Here is a 22,879-nt window from a genome sequence, read left to right as displayed (position 1 = left end):
CTCACCATGTCCCTCCTTGCAATACCATGGATGTACAGTACCCACTGGACATTGCTCCATGATTCAAGCAGTGACAGTTCCATAACAAATCATCATGTCAGTGTATGCACAACCATGCCACAACTCCACAAAAGCATAGTGGCAGACGATGCCAATGGCACTGCCCACATACATGGCTGCCATGAGGTAGGGGGAAAGTAGGGCTGCAAGTACATTCATGAGGGGTGCAGAAATGATGGTGTCATTCGAGATCCAAACAGTGCTATTTGTGTGTTGTAGTGTCACAAGTATTTAAGCATTGGTGGACTGTCCTTGCACAAGGAGTGGGTGAGATGTCATGCAGTGTCCTTGCTCCAGCTGCAAGAGGGTGCAAGGATGGCAGTGGGGATTGCTGGTCAAGTCACATATCTCATGCATTCAATGATGGGAGTGCCAGGAGAGTATGAAGTCAGACCTGAATCAGAAGTACCTGCAGCTGTACTACAGGTACTTAACCGTGTCCTGTTCAGTGGTATGTTGAGGTCCCTTGATGCTTGTGTCTGATGTCAGTGAATTTAACCTGGAGGTGTTGTTGGTCAGGTAACTTAACCTGCTGACGTGGAACTGGAGGTCATCGATAGGGATGCTGTCTGTGGATGTCACACACTGGGGTGCAATGATGTTGGAGAATGGACCACATGGCCTGTGTGTCATGCACATGAGTGTGCTGCTGAGTATGGCCATGGGCCTGGTCACGATAATGTAGTTGTCGTAGTACATGGTCAACCATGGCACATTAGAGTGCCTGCTCATTCTGAGTGTACCAGTGTATGGGTTAACAATGCCTCTTCCATGATTGTCGTGCTGCCACATGCAGGTGACACAGAAGTTGTCAGTGACAGTGATGGTGATGTCTGTAGCAGAGTTACGTCCTGGCAGGTGAGGTGGCGTACAGAGTTGAAGGTGAGGAGGTACCTGACATTGTATTGTTGCAGTGTTCAAGAGGAATACACCTTTGTTCACAGTGTGGACCTGAGCCAGTCAAATGCAAACAGCGTACAGTATGGTTGCCGTAGTCTCATGCGATGACCATTTCAATGTATGCTGCAAAATGTCAACAATGCAATGCATGTGTACCAAAAAATTATTTCAAAATTCTTCTTTGTGACCCCAATTATGTTGTGATATAAGTACTACATGTGGTAATGTGAGTCAGTATGAAAAAAAAGTAATATTGACAAATCTTAAAGAGTAACAAAAATGTTGTGCATTTATGTGTCAAATAATAACAATTGGTTGTGTCATGGGGGACATATGTCTGAACTATTATTTGGATAGATGTACATCATGAGAAATAGGGGGTAACATTTCAGAATATGAACTAATGCTGTGTACATAATTTTTGGAAATGAAAAATGGTGTGTGCATCACTCACTAATCTGACTCCATTGTGTGTGTTGTGGTTGTTCATAAAGGTATTGAATGCTTCAGGTCTGGGTGTGTGGTGACAAGGATACTTTATCCATGTACTCACTGAACTTTGAACAGTGTATTTAAAGTCTCTGCTGTGCAACACTGTGGAACGGAGGCTGCACATACCTCTTTGCAGCGGTGTCCGAGCGCGGGAATCCTGTCCCCCACGCTCGGTCGGTTAACGTCCCGGTCACCCAGGACACCCTCTCTTTCTCGTCCCCTGCAGGTGCCGAACCCTGAACGCGGAGAACCGGAAACACTCGCCAGCGATCCCGGAAGCGGAAACAGGACGACCTCTATCAACCCGGAAGTACCCGCCCCTGACCCCGGAAGTGGTCGGGCTGTCAACCAGCCGGAAGCTAGAAAAAGCCCCGAGGAGAAAGGACAGACGTTCGGAGCAACCGACTCGTGGCAGGAGGCAGCGGAGAGCGACGGACCCCCGACAGAGAGCGGCGCAGCACGGCTAGACCGGAGCGAGGAAGAGGACGAGGACGTCTGGACGGAGGACTGGTGGCGTCCTCAGGAGGAGGCTGGAGAGCGGCCGCAACTCGGACGAGAGTTGCGGCGGGGCACGTGAGTACACGTCACCCTTTCTCAGTGCCCCTGTACATAGAGTTGTATATATAGAGTTGTAAATATCATAGGATTCACGAGCACCGAGACACTGTATATTAATCCCCCTTGTTCACGCACACTGAATAGAGCCCGATCACTGCCCAGCACCTGGCACCTCTCTTCCTTCCCACCTCTTCCTTGCCTCTTCCACCCCCCTTACCGTCCCTTCCTCACCGTCCTCTTTCATAACCTCTCACGCCCGGGTGTAGGTGGAAGCATTCCGACTGTGTTGCTCGGACTAAAGCCCTTACGCTTCTCTCCCTTTCTTCAAGCCTCCGTGGAGCCCCAGTACCATACCGAGGAGACTACTGGTGAAAGCGGGAAGGAGCACTTGATCCAGAATCCACCTCACCGAGCCGGGTCATCAGCCAAGTCCACCATCCATATCTGCATTGTGACTTTGTATTTCCATTCATCTGATGAATAAATACCACAGACATAGCTCACTATATTCGGCCTCCCCGCCTGTTATTCCGGTCCGCACGTTCCCCAAGTCCACAATTGGTGTCAGAAGTGGGATATCCCGGAGGCATGGAGGCCGCAGTCAAACAACTGGTGGAATGCCAGGAGCAACTGGGGAAAATGATGGAGAGATTCCTCAAGACGGCTGAAGACGATCGGGGTCAGCTGCATGACGTGCTGAAGGGCCTGGGTACCGCGCAGGACCAAGCCCTCGAGAAGCTCACAACTGTTATGTAGCAACAAAGACCCGTCACCTCCCTGCCCTCAGTCGTGTTACAGAAGTACGTACCCGGAGAGGACCCCGATTACTTCTTCACGAACTTCGAGCGCCTAGCTCAGGCGGCTGCCTGGCCCGAAAACCGGTGGGGCCACTACTTAGGTCCCCTATTGACCGGAGAACTGCAGGCCGCCTACCAGCAAGCCAACATCCAGGGACAAACTCCGTACGCCGACATCAAGACCTGCATCCTGGAACGACTGGGGATTGATGACGAGGCATACAGGGTTCAGCTACGTCAAGCAAAGGAAGGACCCCAAGAAACTCCTAGGGCTCTGGCCTTCCGTATTCAAGATCTGGCCAATCGGTGGTTAAAACCTGCTACAGCCACCAAGGAAGACATTCTGTCCAAAATATATCTAGAGCAATATCTGGCTTCCCTGCACCCTGCCACCCAGAAGTGGGTACGCCAACATGCGCGTCTAACGCTCGACAGTGCTGTAGAAATAGCCAGCGCCTATAGCAGAGCCCAGGAATCCCAGCGACCCAAGGAGGAACATCATCCCCGTATACCTCCGGGGAACCATGCTCGGCTCCCACGACCCCCTCTGGTGGTCAGGAAACCCGAGCCCGCTCCCCTTATGCCTTACCCTGTCTTGCCTCGCCCCCACCCACCTGGACCCCAATGTTATCATTGTGGTGGGTACGGACATATTGCTCGCGTCTGTCCTCAAAAGGAGGAGCCCATGGAGATAGGGATGGCGAGAAACTATGTGTGCCTCACTGCTGAAAACACTCCTCCTCCGTTTCGATGCCCAGTGCGGATCGAAGGACACAGAATGATGGCACTGGCCGACACTGGATGCAGGCAAAGTGTCCTAAGACCCCAAGAACTACCTCACCCTGTCGGTCCGGTCACAGGTACCGTGGCTATCAAATGTGTCCATGGCGACACAAAGCACTATCCGACCACACAGGTCCATGTCCAACACCCCACGGATATGGGTAGTCTACTAACGGTGGGCCTCATACCCACTCTCCCCGAACAAGCGATATTGGGGAGTGACTATAGTGGACTACCCCATCTCCTTCAAGACACCACCGAGTCTCTGAAAGAAGTGGTGGGCCGATGCCCCGTTTTCCCGTGAACCCCCTCCTGGGCATCCAGCGGTCAAACCATCCAAGACCAAAAGACAGAAAAGGAACGCAAGAAAGGACTTTGCTATGGCCTTTCCTGCCCAAGTCGATATCCATCCATGGGAAACCAACAGGGAGTTCCGCGCCACGCAACAGGAAGACCCGGTGTTGCAGGAGGCTTGGGCCCGTGCTCTGGATGCTGAAGATCCCCTACATGTAGGTCCTTATTTTTTTCGGAAAAACGGACTACTTTTCAGAAAGGGAGGACCCCAACAGCCTACCCAGCTGGTTATCCCCGGGTTGTTTCGCGAGAAAGTACTGTTCCTAGCCCACAGCCATTTACTGGGAGGTCATTTCAGTGACGAAAAAACCGGACACACGATCCTAGATAAGTTTTATTGGCCAGGGGTACACGGAGAAATCAAACGGTATTGTCGAGAATGTCCAGTCTGCCAACGGAACAGTCGATACCATCCTCCCCGGGTTCCTCTCCAGCCCCTTCCCATCATTGATGTCCCTTTCACAAGAGTGGGCATGGACATTATAGGACCCTTGCTTCCCTCGAGATCTGGATGTAGATATGCTCTTGTACTGGTGGACTATGCCACCCGCTTCCCTGAGGCAGTACCCTTACGCCAACCCACCACTCAAAACATAGCCAAGGCCCTCATATCCATATTCTCGAGAGTAGGTTTTCCCCGAGAGATATTAACTGACCAGGGGACCCCCTTTGTATCCTCCCTTATGCGCCAGGTCTGCTCCCACCTAGGCATCAAACAAATACGAACAGCTGCCTACCACCCCCAGACAGATGGGTTGGTAGAGCGATACAATGCTACACTCAAAACGACCCTTAAGAAACTTTTAGGCCTCGAAAGTAAAAGATGGGAGGAGATGCTTCCCCTGGCGCTGTTTGCCATCAGGTGTAAGCCTCAAAGCAGCACAGGATATTCCCCGTATGAGTTGTTGTATGGGCGAGCCCCACGGACTCTCTTAGATATGGCTAAGGAAGCCTGGGAAGCCGAACCAGACAGAACCCGACCCCTACCCGAATACGTGGACAACCTAAAGACCCACTTGGAACAGATAAGGGTCATTGTGAGGCAGAACCTGGTAGCCGCTCAAGACACCCAAAAACACCAATACGATAAGGGAACCAAAGCCCGGAAGTTCAATCCTGGTGATCTGGTATTGTTACTATTGCCTTCTTCCGACCACAAGTTACTAGGGCAGTGGCAGGGCCCCTTCCCTGTACTAAGAGCCGTGACTCCTGTTACCTATGAAGTGGAAACAGAACCCACCCGAGGTATCACGCAGATCTACCACGTGAACCTCTTGAAGAAGTGGGAGGGAGCCCGTCCTGTCATGTCCAATGCAATAGCCCCCCCTTTGAAGGATGCATTGACCCTGACCTGCCAGAACCCAACAGACAGGATCTCAGGCGAGCCCTATCCTCGGTACAAGCAGTATTCTCCTCCCTTCCAGGACACTCCACCGTGGTTGAACATGCCATCAATACGGAACCAGGAAAAACCGTGAGACAAAGGCCCTACCGCATCCCCGAAGCTCGTAGAGCCATCATCAAAGAGGAGACAAATCAAATGCTGAAAATGGGCATCATAGAACCCTCCAACAGCAGCTGGAATTCCCCGATTGTTCTAGTACCCAAGCCAGATGGCTCCACCAGATTTTGTATAGACTTTAGAGAAGTAAACAAAATATCGGCCTTCGATACCTACCCCTTGCCCCGCGTAGATGAAATGGTGGAACGCATAGGCAAAGCCAAGTACATAAGCACCCTTGACCTCTGCAAGGGTTACTGGCAGATACCTCTTAAAGAAACAGACAAACCCAAGACTGCCTTTTCCACCCCTGAGGGTTTATTTCAGTGCAAGGTAATGCCCTTTGGGCTTCACGGTGCCCCGGCTACCTTTCAAAGAGCCATGAACTTGGTACTACAGCCACACATGAGGTACGCCGGGGCATACCTGGACGACATCGTCATTTACAGTGACAGTTGGGAGCAGCACTTACATCATTTACGAGCCGTAGTGACCTCTTTAGGGAACAATGGTTTTACCATCAACCCCTCCAAGACCACCCTAGCAGCCCAGAGCGTGAAATACCTCGGATACCTGTTGGGGGAAGGACTCATACGGCCTCAGAACAATAAGATCAAGGCCATTCAGACCATCCCCTTCCCTCAAACCCGGAAGGAACTTCGTGCCTTCCTTGGATTATTGGGGTACTATCGGAGGTTTATCCCGAATTTCTCACAAACCGCAGCCCCTTTGACTGATTTGTTGAAGAAAACCACAAAAACTGAAGAAGTGCTCAGACATCCCTCAGCCGTGGTAGTACACTCCTTTGAGCAACTGAAACAGTCCCTGGTTTCGGAGCCAGTGTTAGTCAGCCCGGACTATACCCAAACATTCATATTGCAGACCGATGCCTCTGATCAAGGCTTGGGGGCGGTGCTCTCACAAAAGGACTCGACAGGGGTCGAACGGCCAATCCTATACCTCAGCCGAAAACTCTTTCCCCGAGAAGTAAATTATGCAGTGGTAGAGAAAGAGGCCCTAGCCATTAAGTGGGCAGTAGAAAGCCTTAGGTACTACCTCGAGGGGCGTGAATTTATACTATACACCGATCATGCCCCTCTAGAATGGATGGCCCGCAATAGGGGCCACAATGACCGAGTCCTTCGGTGGTTTCTCTCCCTACAGCCCTTTAGGTTTAGAACCTTACACAGGAAAGGACTACAACAGGGCAACGCTGATTATCTGTCCCGGTATCCACCTCCCAACCCCCCTACAAGAAAGACAGCTAGGGAAAGGGTATGTGGAACGGAGGCTGCACATACCTCTTTGCAGAGGTGTCCGAACGCGGGAATCCTGTCCCCCACGCTCGGTCGGTTAACGTCCCAGTCACCCAGGACACCCTCTCTTTCTCGTCCCCTGCAGGTGCCGAACCCTGAACGCGGAGAACCGGAAACACTCGCCAGCGATCCCGGAAGCGGAAACAGGACGACCTCTATCAACCCGGAAGTACCCGCCCCTGACCCCGAAGTGGTCGGGCTGTCAACCAGCCGGAAGCTAGAAAAAGCCCCGAGGAGAAAGGACAGACGTTCGGAGCAACCGACTCGTGGCAGGAGGCAGCGGAGAGCGACGGACCCCCGACAGAGAGCGGCGCAGCATGGCTAGACCGGAGCGAGGAAGAGGACGAGGACGTCTGGACGGAGGACTGGTGGCGTCCTCAGGAGGAGGCTGGAGAGCGGCCGCAACTCGGACGAGAGTTGCGACGGGGCACGTGAGTACACGTCACCCTTTCTCAGTGCCCGTGTACATAGAGTTTTATATATAGAGTTGTAAATATCATAGGATTCACGAGCACCGAGACACTCTATATTAATCCCCCTTGTTCACGCACACTGTATAGAGCCCGATCACTGCCCAGCACCTGGCACCTCTCTTCCTTCCCACCTCTTCCTTGCCTCTTCCACCCCCCTTACCGTCCCTCCCTCACCGTCCTCTTTCATAACCTCTCACGCCCGGGTGTAGGTGGAAGCATTCCGACTGTGTTGCTCGGACTAAAGCCCTTACGCTTCTCTCCCTTTCTTCAAGCCTCCGTGGAGCCCCAGTACCATACCGAGGAGACTACTGGTGAAAGCGGGAAGGAGCACTTGATCCAGAATCCACCTCACCGAGCCGGGTCATCAGCCAAGTCCACCATCCATATCTGCATTGTGACTTTGTATTTCCATTCATCTGTTGAATAAATACCACAGACATAGCTCACTATATTCGGCCTCCCCGCCTGTTATTCCGGTCCGCACGTTCCCCAAGTCCACAAACACCTACTCTACAGTTGCAACATGCCTACTATGAACAATGAATGAAATGGAATGTGATGACATGACATGTTTTGGTATCATGTATGTTCCTTTTTGTACAAGAGTGTCACACGTGCTGTCCATGGGGGTACAGTGTCAAACATTGGCAATTGGGGAGGGAGAGCTGTGAGTTAACAAATGCAGGACAGAACAATCAATGTCTCATGGTTGCAGGGATGTGTGTGTGAGTGTGTGCTGCAAAACATATTGTGGCCCATTCACAGAATGAACTCAAGACTCAATTCTAAACTTACTACTATATTGGTATTCACAGAATGCACCTACTAATTTTTCCATTCACAGAATGAACTTAACACTTTTGGTATTCACAGAAGTTAGGATTTTGCCTAAAGTGTCTCTGAAGACAGACTTAAGATAGACTAAAGGCAAAATCCTAACTTCTGTGAATACCAAAAGTACTAAGTTCATTCTGTGAATGCCAAAAGTAGTAAGTGCATTCTGTCAACACCAAAAATGTATCAAGTTTACTATTGAGTCTCAAGTTTGTTTTGTAAATCTGGAACACATTGAGGGAAGTCTCACCTCAAAGATGTGTCCCATTTCTCTTCAGCCTATGCAACCCTGCCTTTGTGTCACGTTAAAGGAATTAGCCAGCCAGGCTCACTACTCTGAGTCAATCACAACGCTGTGAAGTGCTGGTGTGACTTGTAATTGTAAATGGGATAATACATGCTGGAATGTTGGCCATGTTTGCCATGGAGGCTGAAATGCAGCCTGCATACCAAACATGGAAGTGGATATTACTGCTCTGGTCATCATGGGTGGTACCTGAGTCATCTTGCCAATATGCACATGAGCCACATCATCTAAGATGTCCCCTACCCACCCTCCCATGCCATGATGACACATAGCATTATCACATCAGTCACTCATCCCTTGTGTCTCCATAATAAGTCATTTCAGTTCTCTCATCTGAGCCCACACTCCACATATGGTCTATGAACTACCACTAAGGCCCCCACCACTGTGTTCATGTGTTCCGTCATCACTTAATATTGTAACTCACAATTAGCCTACTCAATGTCAGCCGCTGTGCAAGCCCACAGCAGACGCATGTACATGGTGTGCTGAAGCCACGCCTATGGGAAGTCTGAATGTGCACATCTGGGTCTCAAATGCAATCATTTACAGCAGCAACTGATATACAGTCATTCACTGATGCAGCTCAGCCAGCCTCCATGCACTCATACATGGAAAACATTGGAGAATGACAACAGGCCTTTCCAAACATGACCCGCAGACATTTCACATGTCTACACTGCTGACAAACCTCAACCACCACCCTGGTCTCAAACACAGCCTACACCAGCGTTACTGCAAGTGAAAGTCACACCTGGATACACAACTGTGCATACCAGACCTCCACCCTCTGCAAGCCTAACAAACAGCACTACAGGGACACGGCATGGTAGAGCACTGATCTCTAAGAAGCAAGAGGCACCAGCAGATACCTTGGTAAGAACTGTATAAACACCAAGACACCTGAAATGTAAAACACATACATGGACCCAATGAGGGAGAACCACAAATAAATAATCCTACATAATGGAAAGTCCTGCCAACTAGTCAAGGTCCTGCATTAATACAACAACCTATGCTGAAAAGCTACAGACATCACCCTGGCACTACAGACCTGTGATAAGTGTCCAACAAAGTTCACCATAAACAACAAAATTTCACTGCAATAACTTTGCCGTACACATGAGATGCCACAGGCAGCACCACGCAAACCTCTCCCAACACAACAGCCATACTACCATACCCACCGGGACACCAGTCACAGCTCAATGCACCCTCTCCAACATGAGACACAGCCACCTGTGGGATCACTACAGCCCTGTCCTCATTACATCAACAACAGCACCAAGATCACCATATTCACAGCCACAGGTGACATCTGCATCCTCCGGGACCAGGAGGTGTGAGTGTGCTCTGACACAGACTAACACCACACAGATTTGCTACACTACATGACGCAGGATTCAAAGGAACAATGCTTAACTGGGTCACTCACCCCAGCAAGAGGTTCAAGGATCAGACTGACAACCTTCGCCTTCAAATGCACGTTATTCCAATGCTGAATGCAAGAGGGACCATCTATGTGTCTGACCCTTGTCAACATCAACAGGGCTGCCTCAGCACCATTTGAAACCAAACACAGCCTCAACATTGTATCCATTGCTGATGACAGACAGCTCATACTCTCTCACACCTAAGACTACACCAACTAAACACTTGAAAAACATTGAGGAATGCAGTACGTCCCAGTCTGCATCAACCACATCTGCATGAAATCAAAATCAGAGAATACAGAAGTCTGTGTCCTTGGAACAACTCCTTCAGCATGTGAAAACACATGTTGCATCTACCACTCTGATGGGAAGGGGCTGCCGCTAACGCTCAAAGAGATAGGTCTTGATGAGTCTTCTGAATGGGAGTAGGTCCTGGGTCTGCCGTAGATGGCCCGGGAGTGCAAGGTCTTGGCGTCGAGGTAGGACAAGGAACTGCTGCTGGAGGTTGGTCATACGATGCAGTGGACAGCGGTGAAGGGGAGGCTGGTGGAGCGGACGTGGCGTGTGGGGGTGTAGAAGCTGAGTCTGCTGCACATGTAGGCTGGTCCGGCCTAATGGAGTGCATTGTGTGTCTGGGTGTGGAGCTTCAAGCTGATCCACTTGCTGATGGGGAACCAGTGTAGGTCTCACATTTGGGGGATGATGTTGCTGCGGTGGGGGACGTTGACAATCAAGGAGCCGTAAGTGTATTGGATGTGTTGCAGTAGTAGTAGGTCTTTGTCAGGGAATCCTGCGTACAGTGCGTTGCAGTAGTCCAGTCTGCTGGTGCTCAGGGCCTGCGTCACAGTTATTTTTGTCTGGGGTGGGGATCCACTTGTGGATCCTGCATAGCATGCGGAGGCAGTTGTAGCATGAGGGGAAGATGGCGTTGACCTGCTCAGACATGGAGAGGGAGGAGTACTGTAAGTATTGTAAGTTGAGTGTATGGTCAGTGGGTGTTGTTGCTGTTCCCAGTGTGGTTGCCCGACAGGAGTTGTCCCAGGCTCAGGGTGTGGGTCCGACAATGAGGACCTGTGTCATCTCCAAGTACAGTTTCAGACTGCTGCTCCTCATCCAGTTGGTGAGGGACTTCATTTCCTCGTGGAGGTTTGTTCAGGGTGTGTGTGGGTACCTGGTGATGGAGAGGGTGACCTGGGTGTTGTTGGTGTAGGAGATGATGTAGAGGCTGTGATGGCAGCCCACGTGTACGAGGGGGACATGGACATGTTGAACAGTGTTGGGCTGAGGGATGACCCCTGGGGTACGCCGCAGATGATGTTGATGGAGTACAATTTGATGGATGCGTTCCGGACACTCTGGACGCTCTGGGTTCTGCTGGAGAGTAAGGACGTTGTTCAGTTCAGGGCCTTCAATTGGAATCATGATTCTCAGAGGTGTCTTCAGAGTGTGATGGCATACCGTGTCAAAGGTGGTAGACCGGTCCAGGAGGAAGAGGGCTGCTGCCTTGGTGCTGGCTAGTTGCTGCATGATGGTCTCTGTGCCGGACATGTGGACTGTCTTGCTGCTGTATGTACGTATGAATCCGGACTGGGACGGCTCAAACTGGTTGGGGTCTACTAGCTCGCGGCCCAATTGCATGTTGATGATTACCAAGATGACCTTCGTTGGGAATGTGAGCAGGGTGATGGGCCGTGACTCCTCGAGGGCATTGGGGTGTGCCTTGTGCCTCTTGAGGAGGCCATTGCTTGTGGCGTGCTTCCACGTGTCATGGAATGTTGCTGCATTGAAGATGTAGATCAACATGTGTAGTTGTGGTATGATTGCTACCTCTGCTTTGAACAATAAGTGGTGTGGTGATGGTACTGCTGGTGATCCAGAGTGTATGGAGTTCATGACCCTGTGTGTTGGGTCCTTGTCGACGTAGTACCATGAGGTGCTGCGGTTGGCGCTGGTGGTTCTCGCCAGGGAGTTGGAGTCTGGCATAGTTGGGGTGGTTGTGGTGGTGAAGCTGTCATCGATGTCACCAAAAGTGCACTGTGAGAAGATGGACAGTGAGTCCCAAACTTCTTGTGAGGGTGTCATGTTGATAACGTTTGCGCATGGGTTTCTCTGTTCAATAACAATGCAGAATACCTCATTGCTGTCGTGTGCATTGGTATCCAGACAGGCTTTTGAAGGAGGAGCTCTTTGCCAATCTGTTGAGGTGGTGATGTATACACGTGGCGTCCTTGTGAACTGTGTGGTTGTGCAGTGTGTGTCCATGGAGCCACGTTCACTCCATCTTCCGGCATGTGTGTTGGTAGGTCTGGAGGTAGTTGGTGAAGCGGGTGGCTCTGTTGCAGGTGTGGCTGTTGGAGGGTAACATGAGTGGGGCAAAGGTATTGGTGCAGTCCTACATACACTGTCAGAGTGTTTGGGCACTGGCGACTGGGTTTGTGGGGCTGTAGTTCCGGCTGTGGCTGAGGGGTCTGACCAGCTGGTCTACGTTTACTTTTACCCAGCATTGGTGTGCCGTTGTCTGCGGTGGTGTGTGGTTGATTAATAGAAGGTACAATTGATGCTGCGGTGGTCGGTCGGGTGCAGTTCAGTAGTGTGGTTGGAGGTGACGTGGGTGCATGTTGAGAAGACTGGGTACAGCTTGTGGCTGGCGGTGTGGGTTTGGTCCTGAGTTGTCTGCAGCCGGGTCTGGTGAGGAAGTTGTTCAGTATGGTGGAGTTGTCGTCATTGTTGTCCTTGAGGTGTAAGGTCAGGTCCAACAGGATGATGTACTGCGTTGAAGGGAGTGCTTGGGTGCTGGCGAGGTCATTGATGGATCAGCAGAACTGAGCACTGGGTCGGTGTGCTGTACATGAGGGTTCCCTGAGGGTGGTGCTGGGTGTCGGTGTGGATGTTCATGTGCAGGTGGTTGGCGGTGCTGATGGTGTTGTCTGCATGGGTGCCGACCTTGAGGGTAGACTTGTGGTTGATGGTGACCCATCCACCAAATCAGTCTGCGCAATCCCTGCGGTTGAACTTGTAGCTGTCTGGGATGTCTATGGTGATGTTGGTCGCAGAGGAGTAGTTCCACCAGGTCAAGTTCATTAATTACACATCTTGGGCAGAGGTGGCAAGCAGATCCTAGAGCCACATGGGCTGGGTTTGTGTGGAGTGGGTGATGTGGATAATGCATCGGAGGTGGCTGGGTCCACTCCATGGGGGTTTGGTGGCTCAGTTGCATATAAAGCTGCATGTGCGGCAGCAGAAGGGTCCCGTGTGTATGTCATTGTGGTGGCCTGGAAGCTAGTGTTGTATTGGCCGGCATTGAGTGCATGGAGGGTACAGGCGTAGTACTGGAGTCTGGTGTAGTTGCGTTAGTGGCCACAAGGGGTCCTGGCGCTAGGCATGGTCTAGGCGCAGATGGGTGCAGCCTGGCCTGCTTAAGGTGTGCCTCTGGTGCGCAAGTAGCACAGTCGAGCAACGTTTTGCACCTATGGGGAAGTGGGAGGGAGGAGCAGCTGGTATGCGGGAGCATCAAGTGTGCATGGGGTGGTGGAGCAGTGGCACTGAAAAAAAATGGTGTGCAAACAGGGTGAAAACTAGTTGCACTGAGGCCACTAACGGGACACTAATATGGTGGTTCTTCACACATTCCAGTGAGTACTCAGCAGCGGCAGCAGGGGCACACAGGGGGATCTGGGAGTAGGTTGAGCAACATACCAGGAGCAATCTGGATTATCCAAATATAACGTAATTAGCATGAAGACACAGGAAATGGCCCACACACAAAAAACACAGACGTGATGGCTATGACAGGTGGGATGATGTGATATGGTAAGAAATCCATGTCCCACATCCTCAGTAATTGTGGCCTGATACCTGTTGCACACATATAAAGTGCAAAATGCCACATGGACTTCCTACAGTGCTGGAATGTGTCCCCAATACACACCAACAAAACAGACATCAGGACATGCACTCAAGTTGAATGTTGCAAGTGTGCAAGCACTGTCTGCCCATGTGCCATGTTTTTTGGTAAACATTTTGTATCCATCAAATGATTAATGCCATGTCATTTTTGTACACATGAGTGATGATGTGTCGCTTGAACTTTGACATGTTGAAACACATCAAAGTCAAAAAGGGTAGATGACTCTAAATTGTGCATCTGTACACCATATGTCAGACATGATCATAAACATACATCTATTTTTGATTTCAGGCCATGGTACACCTACTCAGGAGCAGAAACCCATGTTTGAATCGGACGATGAGGGCGGTAAAAGTGTAACAAGTATGGGCACAGGAATCATCCAGGACCTGTTACAATCACTACAAACTCCCTCTCCACCCACAAGAAGGCAAACCAGCACAGTGGGATCTCCGGTTGGCCAACAGGGAAACACTCCTATGCCACCTCTCACAACATCTGTGCCTCACCAGTCGCCAAACTCGCTAAATTCCTTTGAACAGCGTGTAGTGGATGTGCAGGGTCAGTTGGCACAGGAGGTGCGTAAGGGGATTGAGAGCATGGCAGGGACCCTAGAGGGAGTGCTCCGTTGCCTAACATCAAATACTGCCAGTGCGGAAACTGGTAGCAGCAACGAAGCACCACCACGTACTTTGTTTGACGCCATGAATGAAATTTCCGAAGTCATGCAGCAGAGGCACAGACAAATGCCCACCACAAGTGCCAGCTCTGAAGTGGCCAACCCTCTGAGGGAAATACAGGACACCCTCAAACAAATGACAGCAAAACAGGATGCATACCTGACAAAATTGGCTGACTACCAACGAGATGTGACAGCTGTGCTTGAGAAACAGCAAATCATGCTGAATGCATTTATGCGATACCTGATGGGCATCGAACATGTTGCAGGTCCAACACCATCAACATCTGCAGTCCCTGATGTGGCTATGCCTCCGGTGTTGACTGCCCCACTGGTCACACCATCAGCTGTGACAAACACATCTGATGAAGATGAATCTGAAGATTTCCCAGTCCTCCGCAGAACAATGCGTTAGGAGCACATATAGTACCAGGACAATAAATGAACACTGTCTGGTGCTCATAATACCCCAGTAATGACGATAAACAAATTACTGGTAGGCAAAGGATGAACAATAAATGATCTGTGGCCTCCCTCCAAGAGGTGAACTCATTATGTTGACATTCCCTTATCACACAATAAAAAACTACTCACTCATGCATGTCACAAATGTCATGTTTATGTGTGGACTGTGCATGTACATCCTCAACCCTACTGTATGTCTCCCTTCAGTATTAGAGTCCTGTCATACCTTGCTACTTGCTAAGTTGTCACTTACATCAATTTGCAAACACAACATGCAATGTCCAACTGGCAACGTTCATAAAGTGACTAGGAACGTGTGTACTACAGCATTGCTAATGTGCAACATAAGGAATGATGTAATAAGTTAGAATGACTAACACTACAAGTTTGTACAAGGAGGGGGTGAGTGTTAAAATCAGATCTGCTTGCACACTACCATAAATGTGGGTGTGTCCAAGGTGTATGTATGTGATGATGAAATATCTGACATACCACATGTATATATGAAAGCAAAACATCAGTACGTGGCTGGCATCAAAGGCATATCCTAAGGTAAGATAAGTAGCAGACAATTCTATTAACTGAAGCATAGGAATAGGGACATGCTTCACACCAGTGATTGGAACAACATCACACAACACTCAAATGGTGTCTCATGTATGAAATCCTACAAACACTTCAGTGCTGCTGCAAAGACTGTGGCCCTCATGCCTTAATGCCTTGTGGCACTGAAGCATATCGATTCTCACTTTTCTAATGTGATTCAAGGCTGTCATTGATGTGGCTCAGTGTGCCAGATGTATGTTGACACACTGATGGAAAAAATGAGCTGCGGAATTAGCCAAGGCAAGATGACTTACATGACATGACAGAATAGAGATGTCCTGACACATATGTGAATCTGAGCAAATGGCAAAGCCTCTTCACACACCTGATCCTTGATCACGGTTATACCTTTCATGTGGAGAAGTGAGAACTTGACCAATTTCAAGCTTGGAGTGTGTTAGAAATTCCACTAAATGGCTTTGTGAAAAATAGTCAGCCACCATACTTCCACAATAAGTACTTATGTACAGGCCTGTCACACAGATAATTGTGCTACTACAGACAAGAAATATATTTCCCCAATTGAAATGGCCCAATACACTCGTGGTACAATCTGTAACACTAGTACAATGTTGATTTTCAATGAGGCCATTTCACAGTGGCACCATGGTGTGTCTGTGTCTTGTTCACTGTATTGTGACCTTCGTGTGTGTGTCTGCTGCGCCTGATAGGGCTAATTTGGCCTGTCTGTTGTGTATCCCCTGTATTTGCTCTGTTTCCACACTGACTTTTACTTGCCACTGCAGTTACCTGTCCATCCAGCACCCACACACGTCCATGCTCCAGCTACAAGCTGCTCACCCTACACACGACCCCAGCTGAATGGTGGATTATGTATATAGGTACCATTGTTGTGCAGAGTTCAAGCACATCTGTGAACATACACAACATGCGCAATACCAGCTGAAGTTAGCCTGGATGTTCAAACCGCCCCCACTACAAATGCAGCACTCCATGTATGCAACCTTGTGAGATAATACAACTGTCTGCTCAGGACACCGTGTAAATACCAAGCAACAGTCTCATGTTGACACTGCTGAAGCACCTTACCCCGTCAGCTGACAATTACAGCTATGAACACCCAGCTGTATGCCAATGCACAGTGTTGCCTGAGCTGCATCCTCCTACACACATGTCCTGCGCACAGATATGGCATAAAAATGTGTGAGGCCAACTACAGCCGCTGGCACCAGTTACGTTGCCTGGGTCACATCTGCAACTGGCATTGCATACGCAATACACAACTTGTACAAGATCATGCAGACATACGGGCACCAACACCATGGAGGGATGTCTTGCCATCATCTTCAGGAACTGCCTCCAACAGACTAATGCCATTATGATCAAGTGATTGCACAGTCCTGAACATGTCCACTCCTGTATCAAAGTCAACTACAGGACAACTCCATGTTGTACCCTTGCATACAGACATCCTTGATGTGCCACAACATTTGCCAACTACAATGCAGATCACAGACCGCACAACTACCTACAATACGTGGACTATGTACAGCTCAGACACCAGTGTCACTCATTGACAAACTCAGCCTATTCAACCTCACCGCACTCCTACACAAAATCCCCCACATCAGATATACCCAGGTTGTCATCAACACAAGTCACAAGGTGGAACACACCCGGGCACACATTGTCATCTAAGGCAACTACTGTTTCCTTGGCCATCCCTCACATCCTCCCTGATCCAAGCCCCAATGCATCCTCTCATCATTCTGAAAACATACCATACACATGTCAAGGGCACAGTCCCTGTGCAGACACTGGTGCAAGATCAACACAGAGCCCCTTGCCTTAGCACTGATACACACCCCTCCATCCACCATGTGCCACACTAACTCAGATCATTCCAAATCACAGATGTTGTACTACATATGCACATACATGGCTGCAGACTCACTTGAAGCACAACATACAACACACCAACAATGTCACCTGTGTATCCACTGACATACAACGAACAATGCTCATGTGCAGGCTGCTGGATTTAGCTTTGAGGCTCAACCAGACCCCAGGATTTGCACTCCGCCTACAGGGATAACATCACAGATAAATGTCCAACTCATCTGATCCACACAAATGCAACATCATGAAGGGCACAATCCTCTACACATCATGCCAATCCATGGCAAGCATAAACTCCATACCAAATTAAACAACATGACTGAGCTCAGCCCTCACTCACTTCACGGGAATATCATACACACTTGGTACAGTCTCCTACCACTAGATCAGCAAAGTGAATGTCAACTTAGATGAACATAAGCAAGGCATACCACACAACACCTTAGCCCAAGTAAGCCACACTACACAACATCCTCTGGAGGCCATATGTCTACATGTTTCACACCACAAACACCGTGATGGACATACATTAAGGAGCACCCGCACACACTTGCCCACAGCACTTCTTCCACAGGGCTGCATCCCCCATTGCACACGAACAGTGACAGTACATGGCCTCCACCATTGGAACATGCACCTCCACAGTAATTGCAAATGTTGACATCTAAATGACATTAGCAGTTACACCCCTGCTGACCAAACAGACGTCAAGACCCACAGGCACATCTTTCAACACACATTAGCAGTCAAAGTCATTAACCAGAGGGTCATCATGCACCCAGTGATGTTCATAGGAACATACAACATCCCCAATCCTGCTCCATGACAAACAACAGCATTAAGAGGTCCTTACTACAAGCCACAGCAAAATCCACACAATCCTCAAAGTCCGTCACACTGCCAATCCATAGACAATATACATTGCTTCATTTCAAGAAACAATGTTCCACAACACACTAGCAGCCACACTCCACTATGGCATGAGGCAAGGTAATACACCACACTGGATTGTCTCCTCCCTTGCAGACCAGAGCAGATGATTACGCATAATACATTTCACAGTACAACACACAGAGTACTGATGCTGAGTTCCTCAGTGACTGTCCCTCAGTACCTTTGTCTACTATGTGTACATGGCCCCACTTGCTGAGAACATCAGTGGACATGGACTCTGCATAGTACCCTACGCCAAATACACCCAGCTCTGCCTCTCCCTCACCAAGGTACACAACATCACAGGACACAACTAACCACAATGGATGCAAGATGTGCCAACAAGTATGTGCCTCAGCTGGACAAATCTCCATTTGTTGTCAAAACAGGTCATCACCCTCACAACAACCACTACCACATGGGACTATACCTGGGGTACCCTGGGCTGGATAAACAGTCCACCACTCATATGTGCAACAAATACTATACATTGTACAGAACACATCCCTCACTCTGTCAGTAAGGATAATAGTAGTATCCTCACCATAGTTCTTCACCCTCTGCAAACTCTGCAAGAGCATCAAAAGTATTGTCAACTGATGCATTGATTAGATCTGCCACACATCCATCATCATTTGCCGGTTCAATGTGAATGCCCTCAATATCAGTATCAAAAATACCCTCAGGACAAAAATGATTAATGTCCAGACAACTGTAGGTAGACGTTCCCAGTGGCTCCCATGATTATACCACTACCGCCAGCACATACAGGATAAGTACTGCATCCACACCCATACAGATATACTGACACTCAAGGAGTTCACACACGCCTACACAGTCAGCCACAACCCTGGGCAAGCAAACCTCTACCAATGAATCTGCTTCGAGGCCTACAAGACATACGTCTGCAATACAGACCTAGCCATGGTCACATTTCCCTGCATCTACATAGCCAGCTTGTGAACCAGCTTTCTTTTCCACTTGCAGGAAAGACGTGGGTCATACTGGCCCTCAGCATTGTGAAACACTGCAAACATTGAGCTACAGTCTCAATACCAGGTGGCCCAATTAATGACGGCCATTGTGCCATCTGACCCTCACTTGTTGTGACGTTGTGTGACGCCTAACCCTGCCTAATAGTCATCATCCATCACCAAGGCACATGGTCATGCGATAATGCTGCATGCAACAAATCCGACCCTTAAACGCCTTGATCTGCGTTACAGGCACGTGCAATGGGTGTTGCTGTGTGCCTTACCAACAATATCCATTGGCTTTTGACACAGCCCCAGATGTAATAGGAACATGAAATGGGAGGCTCTGTCCAGAAATTACACAGACCCAGGGCAGGCTTGAGGAAGACTCAATGTTGACAATTATGATGAAGTCTCCTTGTCTCACCTTTTTCACACAATGCAGTACATATAGTAAGAGGAAGAGGCCGTTGTGATGATTTATTAACTGAGAGGTGTCCGTTCCTGTACAAGTCTGATGGTCCCCGCAAGGCAGACACACTTGCCCCATTGTGCAAAGGTGACTGCGTTAGCGATGAACAGGACATTGTGCAACAGTGATGGTGAGAACAACAGGACTGCGCTGTATCTTGCAGACATGGCACGGTCCTGCCCTCCATCCTGCAAAAGGGTAGCGCAACAGGAAGGCCTGGTGTGCTTCACTACGGAAAAACTTCATGAAAGAGGTCCCACAATCTTTACACATGATTGTTGATCACATGGGCTCACCTGAGACGCATTAGCTAAAGTCCCTCAAGGGTGAGTATTGGCCTGTATGAATTAGTGATAGTGTAATGAACATCTGGCTTACAATAGCTAACATGTAATGGTAATCTCAGATATGAGATCATTGTTGACATTCCTTGGCCAGCGAGGATAACGCTCACCCAGAGCTTATTTCACAACTTCATATGCCTACAAGTCAGACTTATTGTAAAAGAAAAACATATTTTATTTACAAAAAATGTTCACACTAAATAAAATCTAAGCTAAACTACACTACACTTATCAAAACTTGAAGTAAAATCCTACACTAAGCTAATCTAAGGCGCTAACATCTACACTTATCTTGTCTAACTGTTCCTATACCTACCTCACACATACTACACAACACACAGATGACCCCCCACCCCCTATTCACCAATCACACATCAGGCACACATACACTTAATCTAAACACATACTAATTAACCTACCTAACTAAACAAGGATATATATATTTTTTTTTTTCGATCTTTAAAAACATTTAACATACACTATACATCAACCCCCCACCCACTCCAAATAACTTAACACTTATCCTAACACTATTCCTAAGTACTACAACTATCCTAAAAACTATCTGACTATTTAAACATGTAAACAATAACAAGGTCCGTAACTTGACAGGTGCAATTCCATATCATGGACAACCACCACAGTTGTTCACTGTGTTCCTTCCTGCTCGTCCATTTGGTCAATGGTGGCCTTCATGTCCGCAACCATGGACAGCAGGGTGGCCAGCTGCAGTTGCATGCCCGCAACCTTCAATGTTAGCTCCTTTTTTGGCCTTTTCGACAGTTTCCATTTTGGCCTCAATATTGTCAATTTTGGCCATCAGGAGCACACCGTCTATCTCTGCTTGCGCACAAGCCTGTTTAGGTGGTGCTACTGCAGCTCCACCTGTCTTTGTCTCAAGGGCCTGTGCATTGGTGGTTCCAGATTTAGGATCAGTGGTTGTCACTGGGGTCAGATTTGAGGGATGTCCAGAAGTGGAACAACTTGCATGACCTGGAGATTGACTGTCCATTTGGGGGTCTAGATCTACATATGATCCAGTTGCTGGTCCTGAGTCAATGTGTGAGCTTTTCCCCTTTTGCTTCCTGCTCCGCATGTTGCATGGGGGAGTGGGAGTTGGTGATCTCCAGGCTCCATCAGCACGTGATTGTTCATGTCGGCGTCCCATCTGCCTGAATGAACGACCAACATTCCGTATGTGTCGGTATCTTTCAAGACGGATGCGATACTGCCTCTCCTCATCTTGTGACATGTTGTCTGTAATGGAGCAATGACATCCACATCAGTCTGCACTTACACATTGACACCTGTACACATGCACATTATGCAATCTTCGGAACATTTTGGCAAGGGCCTATCGTTAACAGGGCATCTATTTCAAAGCATGGGGTCAACATCATCGATGGTCATACACAGGGATGCTAAGTGATGTTGCGTAATACCTAAGATGATAATTACTGTAGATGACATGTAAGGCCTCAATACATATGAGATGGTACATTCAAATGCATTTATCCTGGGCATGAACCCAATGCCCGCCATTCACATATGCAGGCTCATTCTCAACATGATGCAAGAGCATCTGTGTGCAGGCAAGGTTTGTATAGGCATTGTAATTTGACACTTCATACGCAGATACAAAGCAAGGTATATGGACCATCAGCCCTGTATGCTGCACAAGGCAACACACATGTGTAAAGCACCATGTAAACAAAACATGGGCAAATTAGGATTGTGTTGCAAGGAGAAACACAGGTGTGCACTGCAATAGGTTTGGGGACCGACTCCTATCATGTAACTCTTGTACATGGGGTGCTGCTTGGGAGTAAATATGTAGTGTGTTTTCACACAAGGCAACACACACTGCACAACACTTCCATGGTAGACGCATCTTGACAGGGGACAACATATGGACAGCATTAAGGGCTGGTATGTGGATTGACTATGCATGATAATTGATGCAATGGCCATTTAAGCACATGTACATCATAGCATATTAACTACTGATGTCAATAGGGAATTGTGCCGGTGACCCTTTTAGTTGCATAGGTAAGTGCATGATTGTTGTGCTAATTAATGATGGACTTGCAGCACTGTTCCATTCCTCTAACAATGGCAAGTACTGACACACGTGGGGCACAAGGAAATCGAACTTGTAGGAGGTATATCTCTGTTCTACTACAATGAGCATGTCTCATGTAGCCATGGTATTAATACACTGACTGTCATGTACCCCAAGGGTCCTTGCTCAGCACAACAGTCTTGGACATCTCCATGAGCACACTTGCCACCATTGCATGCACACACCACCACAACATAATATCCTATGCCAATGACACCCATCTGGTACTGTGCCTCACCCAAGACCCAGCCACAACCAAACACAACCTCCATGAAGGAAAGATAGCCACTGCAGAATGGAAGAAGGTCAGTCAGCAGATACTGTAGACACACAATACAGAGGATATCATCCTTGGCAAATCAACAACCGCCAGGGACAACGCCTATTGGTCCACAACAATGGTCACTGCAACAACACCCACGGACCAAACACCCAACTTGGGATTCTTCCAGGTCTACTCACTCACAACTAACAAACAAGTGGACGTCATGTCATCCTTATGATTTTACACCCTGCGCATGCTCCAATAGATATTCAGGTGGATCACCACAGGAACGTGTGAGACGGTCACCCAGGCCATCAGCAACAGCCAACTGTACAAGGGGAATGCCCCATACACAGGAACCACTGCCAGACTTCACTTAGAACTACTACCCATAGTAAATGCATCGGCACAACTCATCTTCGGCAGCCCTCACCACAGCAGCAT

Source organism: Lissotriton vulgaris, chromosome 7 (genome assembly GCF_964263255.1).
Source record: "Lissotriton vulgaris chromosome 7, aLisVul1.2, whole genome shotgun sequence".
Taxonomy (NCBI): domain Eukaryota; kingdom Metazoa; phylum Chordata; class Amphibia; order Caudata; family Salamandridae; genus Lissotriton; species Lissotriton vulgaris.
This window is presented reverse-complemented; position numbering follows the sequence as displayed.